The 6286-nt window shown below is 52.0% G+C and overlaps 1 long non-coding RNA gene across 1 annotated transcript; it reads right to left on the reverse strand.

Annotated features, from left to right (window-relative positions):
* Positions 1–1378: 1378 nt before the first annotated feature.
* LOC118170215 lies at positions 1379–5834 on the reverse strand. Its single transcript, XR_004752576.1, has 3 exons — positions 4586–5834; positions 1774–1873; positions 1379–1658 (listed from the first exon to the last, which is right to left on the reverse strand). It is a non-coding gene; the product is annotated as an uncharacterized LOC118170215 (long non-coding RNA).
* Positions 5835–6286: the final 452 nt, after the last annotated feature.

The following is a 6286-nucleotide window of genomic DNA, read 5'->3' on the forward strand; positions in this document are numbered from 1 at the left end:
TCGGGCCCCAGCGCCGGCCGCGTTCCCGCAGGGGGCTCCCTCCGCCCGTCCGCTCCTGGTGCCCCAGGAGGAGCCGCGCTCGTTACGCAGCCCCCCACCCCCCCCCCCCCCCAAATGGCGGCCGTCAGGGGGCTGCTGCCTCGCGGCCACCACACGGCCGCCGCCGCCCGCCCTGCCTCGGGGCTGCGCTCCCGCTCCGCTCCGCCTCGCTCCCTGGCCCGCCGGGGTTCCCATGAGAAAACTCGGCTGCGCGGTGCCCGGCGAAACCACAAAAATGTTCGCCGCGCTGCCTCCTCCCCTCCCACTCCAGGCGTTCTCGCAGCCGCCTGCAGGCACCACGCTCGCGGTAATTAAGGCTGTAAAATATTAGTAGCATCGCGCCTTTATAGGCTTTTCGGCCCAAACGCGTCGTGTGCGGGGTGCGCAGCAAGACGGGGAGTAACATTTACACCAGGGCCGGCTGATGGAAGTCCCCTCGGTGGCAAAAAGTTCCCTGTGCTGCAGTCCTGCCACCCAGAACCGTGCGTGACCGCCCCAACGAGAGCAAAACCACCTCTTCGGGAGCGCTCAGGGGGGTCAGCAAGACACCAGCCGTGTGTAGCCACGCTTCTGGGAGCCGGCAGGACTGATGTGTCAGTCAGCCTTGTCCTGGACTCCGTAATACATCAGGGAGATGGATGAGAGGGCTCAGGAGACCGCAGCCCCCTCCTAGAAGTGCCCCCCGAGGTGCGTGCCTCGAGCGGGAGCGGCAGCGTTACATGCTCGCGTCTGGCGTCGCGCACTGGGGAAGAGGAATAGGACAAACTTGCTCTGCTGTCTCCCTTCACCAGTCGATCGCGCAGCGCTGGGCGAAAAGCCAGAGGCAGCCGCTGAGACAAATTAAAACTTCCCCACTGAGAGGCAGGGAAGTGTTTTTACAGTAGTTTTTAGCGCTGTCCTCTATTGTTAAAATTCAGATATTTTCCCACTCAGGTACTGCTTCCGCTGGCGTCCCAGAGGACACCCAGTGCTCGGTCTGATCCTTCTCCCAGCCGTCGGGACATAGAAGTCTCCTGAAGGTGTCTGCCCCGCGCAAACGGAAGGATGGGATGGAAAGAGGTCCGGTAACTTCACAGCTATTTTCATACTTTGACATTTTGGTTTTGAAACGGTTGCAGTGCACCGAGACTGGTGAGGTGAAAGCAAGGATTTCTAACGTTACGAAAGTAAATAGATCAGGTGGATCCAGCGATGGAGGGAGCAGAACTGTAGCTCAGAAGACCACCTCTACGTCAGACCTTCTTTTTCTGCACTAATAGCAAGCTACGGATTCACAGCCAGCAGTTTTAAGCCAAAGTTGCACCAAAGTTCGTGGTGCACGTCTAGAACAAACGCGCACATAGCACTCGTGCCCTTACACCCAAGGAAACCCAACCAGCCTTCTGCGGGAGCTTTTCTACCACTGTCACAGGGGAGCTGGGTATCATTTATACACAGAAGAGAAAGTAGTCACTGCTTAAAATTCTGGTTAGTTGAAGTGATGTGGTTCCCGGTGACCTCTAAAGAGTGAGAAATGGGTTTATTCACAGTATGCGCAGGCCTCCGGGCAGGCACGTTCTGCCACTCCTGAAGGACCCTCCCTAGACATGGCTGCTGAAGAGTTTCTGCCACAGAGGGCTCTGCAAGAAAGATCAGATGCTGTGCCATGGAAAATTGGCAAATCTGAATAGCGTGTGGTGGGGGGGAGGTGCAGCACAGGGTTACAGAGGGGGGAGGTGATAGATTTGCTGTCACCTTTGTGGAGCTGAGAGCAGGGAGCCTCTCTGCAGGAACGGATCCTTCCCTGCTCAGAGCACAGACCTCGCCAGCACAGTCTGACTCTTTGATGTGCTGTCTGATCAGATGAAAAAAAAAAAAGATTAAAATCACACATGGCATAGGGACACTCATAATATACAGAGGAAACAGGCAGCTGATCAGTCCTCTATTTCCTCCGACTCCCCATATTGCAAGATTGAGAAGGAATCTGGGTAGGATATGAGTTCCACAGAATCAAAGAAAAAAAAAAAATCAGCAGCAAGCAATTATATTCAAGGAGACAAGACGGCAAGGCAGACCCAGAGGCAACTCCAAGGCTGCCAACACAGCAGCTGGTATAGCTCCCTGAAGAGCTCCGCTCAGAACGTCTCCGTGGTTGGTCCCCAGCGTCTCCGACTGCCACCAGCAGAGCTGAGGGGCGGAGGAGGAGGAAGAGCAGAGCGCGGGGGCGTAGGTGCCGCCTCTCCCCCTCGCTGCAGTCTGTTTCCTTTAGCAGGTCACAACTGCTAGCTGGGTCGTAACACACAAGTATTACCGAAAATGCATGTTGAAACATATTTCTCAAGGATGCTATTAATGCCCGGGAGGAAAACGCTCAAATTGTTTGCTCGTAATGGAGAAGACAAAAATGCATTGCATAAGCACTTATTTTCTTAGCTATCGTGGAGCAGGGTCTCACGGCTGGAACACGTGGCTGGGGCCAGAGAGGGCTGCACGTGGCTTCTGGCTCTCTGCTGTTGATGGGGCGATGCCCGGCAGGTTATTTCACCTTCCACTGCCTCCATTTCCCCGTCTGGAATCACGACTTGATGTCCTCACTGAAGCAACTTCAGATCTGCTGGTGAAGAGTGCTAGGTGAGAGGCAAGGATGATCATTTAGCTTTATAAATATTCATAGCATGCAGAGTTGTGCAATGGGCAGGGCTGGCTGGACCGATGACTTGTTACAGACCATGCCCCAGAAAGCCTGCAGCCTCCCAGACGCTGTGCATACAAACTCGTGCAACAGAACGAAGAACAAACAGGGAGCAGAATGCTTTGGTGGTTTGGTTTTGCTTTTGGCAGCTACACCACCTCACGGAATGCGCGGTTAGGAAGAGTTCTGGAAGAGAACTTGCACGCTTGGTGAATGTAAATGAGAAAGTGGCTTCAAATGAAGAGGACAGTACCCACACACATGGACAAGACCATGGGCAATGAGGGCAGAGAAGGCAGTCAAGGAGAAAGCTTGGGTGGAGACTAGGAAACGGAAGGGTGCGCAGGCTTCAGTGGGGGCAGAAAGCAGGGCAGGACAGAGCAGAGTGCAGCTCCAAGAAGACGAGATTTAAACTTGACAGGAGAGCAAAAACCAGGAAAACAGAGTCAGGGCTGACGAGAGGAGGAGATTATCAACACTGCGAGTGGTATCTTTCTATTTTTTGTCAAATGAACAGATTTTACGGCCGGGAGCAACTGTGTAAAATCATCATAGCCTGACCTCCTCTACCCTGAAGATCAAAGAATTTCATCTAGTCATTTGAATTAGATTAATCCTATGTAAACAAAATAGCACACTAATTATAATTAGTTGGAAGGTACAGATTCATCACAAAGACCCAAGCAAGCATATGGTGCATAAAACAAGACTTTGCAAAAATTTCTCATTGAGTCGTCATCAAAACAGGAAGGAACGTGGAAATGATTCCATTTTAGATTTGTGCCCAGCGTGGTATTTTAGCCATGCCCGTTACAGACAGCAAGATGCTTATCAAGAACTGCACCTCCCGTGGGAAGCAGAGATCTTGCTGCTGGCCTCCTTCGAGGCACAGACCCAAGCAATTTGAGCTTCTTCTGCCAAAGGCATGGAAGAGCTGCACGAAGGGCTGTGAGCGCTTGCATCAGGAAGCTCCCAGCAGGATGCTGCTCCCGGGACACGCGTTACCTGTCTGACACCGTGCCCAGGACCCTGGCACAAGCAGGAGAGCGGACAGAAGCAGTTTTCAATAACTATATTTATATTAATTTATATGCAGCCAGGTACTTGTACATTCTCATACAGTTTTTCCTTGGGGCAGACAGGGGAACCATCCGACTCCTCAGCATCAACAGTTCCAGTCCTGCTGTAAAGGTCAGCATCTCCATTTTCTAGCAGCAGGGTTGAAAAGCTCCCCTTGCAGCTATTCCTACCAGGGCATCCGATCAGCGCAGCACGTTTGCCCTGACAAGACCATTGGCAGCAGATGAGAGAAACCAGTCACGCCGGAAGATGCACAGGTATCTAAGGGCAGGTACACATCACCTCAGCGTGTCCTGATCTGTAAGGTTCCCACTGTCCTCAGCAGCAGGGAAGCCAAGCTATGAGCTGGCTGTCCAGCCATCCCACGTGTCCCAAGCAGGAGCAAGAAAGAAGGTCCCAGTGCTCCCCTTTCTCTAGTGTCACCCCAGTGCTTAGCAGAGCTGGGCAAAATACCTGATGGAACCCTAGAGGAACCGAACGTATTTGCAAGTTCAGCCTGCGTCTGACGAATACCTTCATCTGAAGAGCACAGGGAGGAGGAGGAACTTCGGAGATGTCAAAATAGACCATTTCAACATTTTCAAAATAGCAGAGCTGAACGTTTTGCTTTGAAACAGCATGTTTCTGATAAAAAAGTACCCCAAACTTTAAAACAGCAACAATAAAAAAAAAAAAAAAAGGTAAAATTACTTTTGGAGCTCAACGCTCTGAGTATTAAACAAAGCCATCGTTTGGGCTCAGATCAACTGCTACCCAAATAAGAATGAATCTTTAATTCTGTATCGTACATACCAACGCAGGCGCAGCACTAGTATCTGTTTCGGAGAGCCCAGGCCTCAGTTTTACTTCTGTACTGTTCAGCTGTAAAACCAAAATGGCCATGCTTCGTCCATTCCTAGTGAAGATATAGAAAAAAAAAAGTGAGAAAACACTAACAAATGGCAGGAAGGAATATAAAACTGTAGGCACGCTTCACTGTAAGCTTGATAGGGTAAGGCTTGCATGACATCTCTCTGGAGGGAAGGGAGAGCATTAAAGACCTTACAGACTTCCCCACGTTGTTACCGAAGTTCTATGGGCTGTGAATTGCCGTCCCTCCCACGCCAGTCCTGGGCAGCAACTGAACCAAAACTGGCTGCCATGTGGGCAAGTGAGGCACAGGAGAAGGCTGCCAGAGGAGTCTCCAGGGTCCAGGAGTGCAATGAGGGGTGGAAAACTACCCCCACGAGCCCCCAGGCGATGCCCAGGAGTTGCTCAGGATCCTCCTTTGTAGCCAGACTAAATTATTATTTAATTCTGGGGTCTGTAAAAATAGCAAAGCCAGTGGCAGGAAGGGATGGCGGGAGAAAGCAAGTGTGGAGTGAGTGACAGCGAGCGTGGCGCGGCACCTCCGGAGTGGGAGTTTGGCTGCGCAGGCAGTCACTCAGATCTCAGCGGTAGCCTGGGGCGGTTTTTAGTTTGTAACTTTAATCTTTTAATCTTTCCCTCTCCCCATGTGTGTGGGTGAGTGGCACACATTGGTGGGCTGGTTCTGCAACACCTCTCCCTCATTTGCTGCTCTCCATCTGTACATGCAATGGACCCGCATTTAGGATACAACGGGTTAAAAGGGGAAAAGACACCCCAAAACCAAGACCATGAGCCCCCAACGGGCTGAGCGATCACCCCACAGAATTGGTTTTCAGCAGGAGGCAGATGAGGAGACGCGACACCCCAAATTTCCTGCAGACAAAGCAAGTCAGGGCCAGCAGCAGAGGCCTTCATTATGTACAGGTGATTAGGTAGAGCGCCAGACAGTAATTAAAAAACAAAACCAAAAAAACACTCTTAACCTGGCAATGAAAGCGCGTAACTACGCGTGGCTGGGTGTGCTGGCACCTGAGAGCAGCACGCTGCCCACCTGCGCGGCGTTGCTGCAGATAGCCAACAGTGCCCTCCAAAAGCAGCACCCAGGCTCCTTGCCAGAGACCCCAGGTTAGCGCTCACTGCAGCTTTGGACAAGCCCCTCGCCACAAACATGGAAAGCCAGAGGGCAAAATCTTGGCCTGACAGAGACCAAGGGATTATCCACCACTCGTAGGGGATGATTCGGTGTGGTTGAACAGACACCTGAACCTCTGCTGAAGTCCTGGCTGCCCAGTGCACCCTGTACTCCTGTCTCCTGAGCTCCTAGTGCTTTACAGGGACTTGAGGACCCAAATGCTAAGTGCATGAGCTTAACTGCCCAATGCCTCAGTCTAGCCTTCTGTCAAACACGGATGAGGCTTTTCCATGTCACAGCATTTTGGGAAGCCAAGCGCTCGCAAAGAACCCTGAAGCCCACAGGTGAAAAAGCTGCAGAAGAGGGGAGTTCTGATTACACTCCAGGCCCTCTTTCCAAGTAAGGAGAAGGCTTCTGTGCTTCCCAGCTCCTCTCTTGGCAGTGATTTAGTGTAGGCAGTGGTCATAATCAGGAAGTGCCTCCTCCAATTTACAGCTGGTGATACCACCTGT

Source organism: Oxyura jamaicensis, chromosome 7, assembly GCF_011077185.1.
Source record: "Oxyura jamaicensis isolate SHBP4307 breed ruddy duck chromosome 7, BPBGC_Ojam_1.0, whole genome shotgun sequence".
In the NCBI taxonomy this organism is placed as follows: Eukaryota; Metazoa; Chordata; class Aves; order Anseriformes; family Anatidae; genus Oxyura; species Oxyura jamaicensis.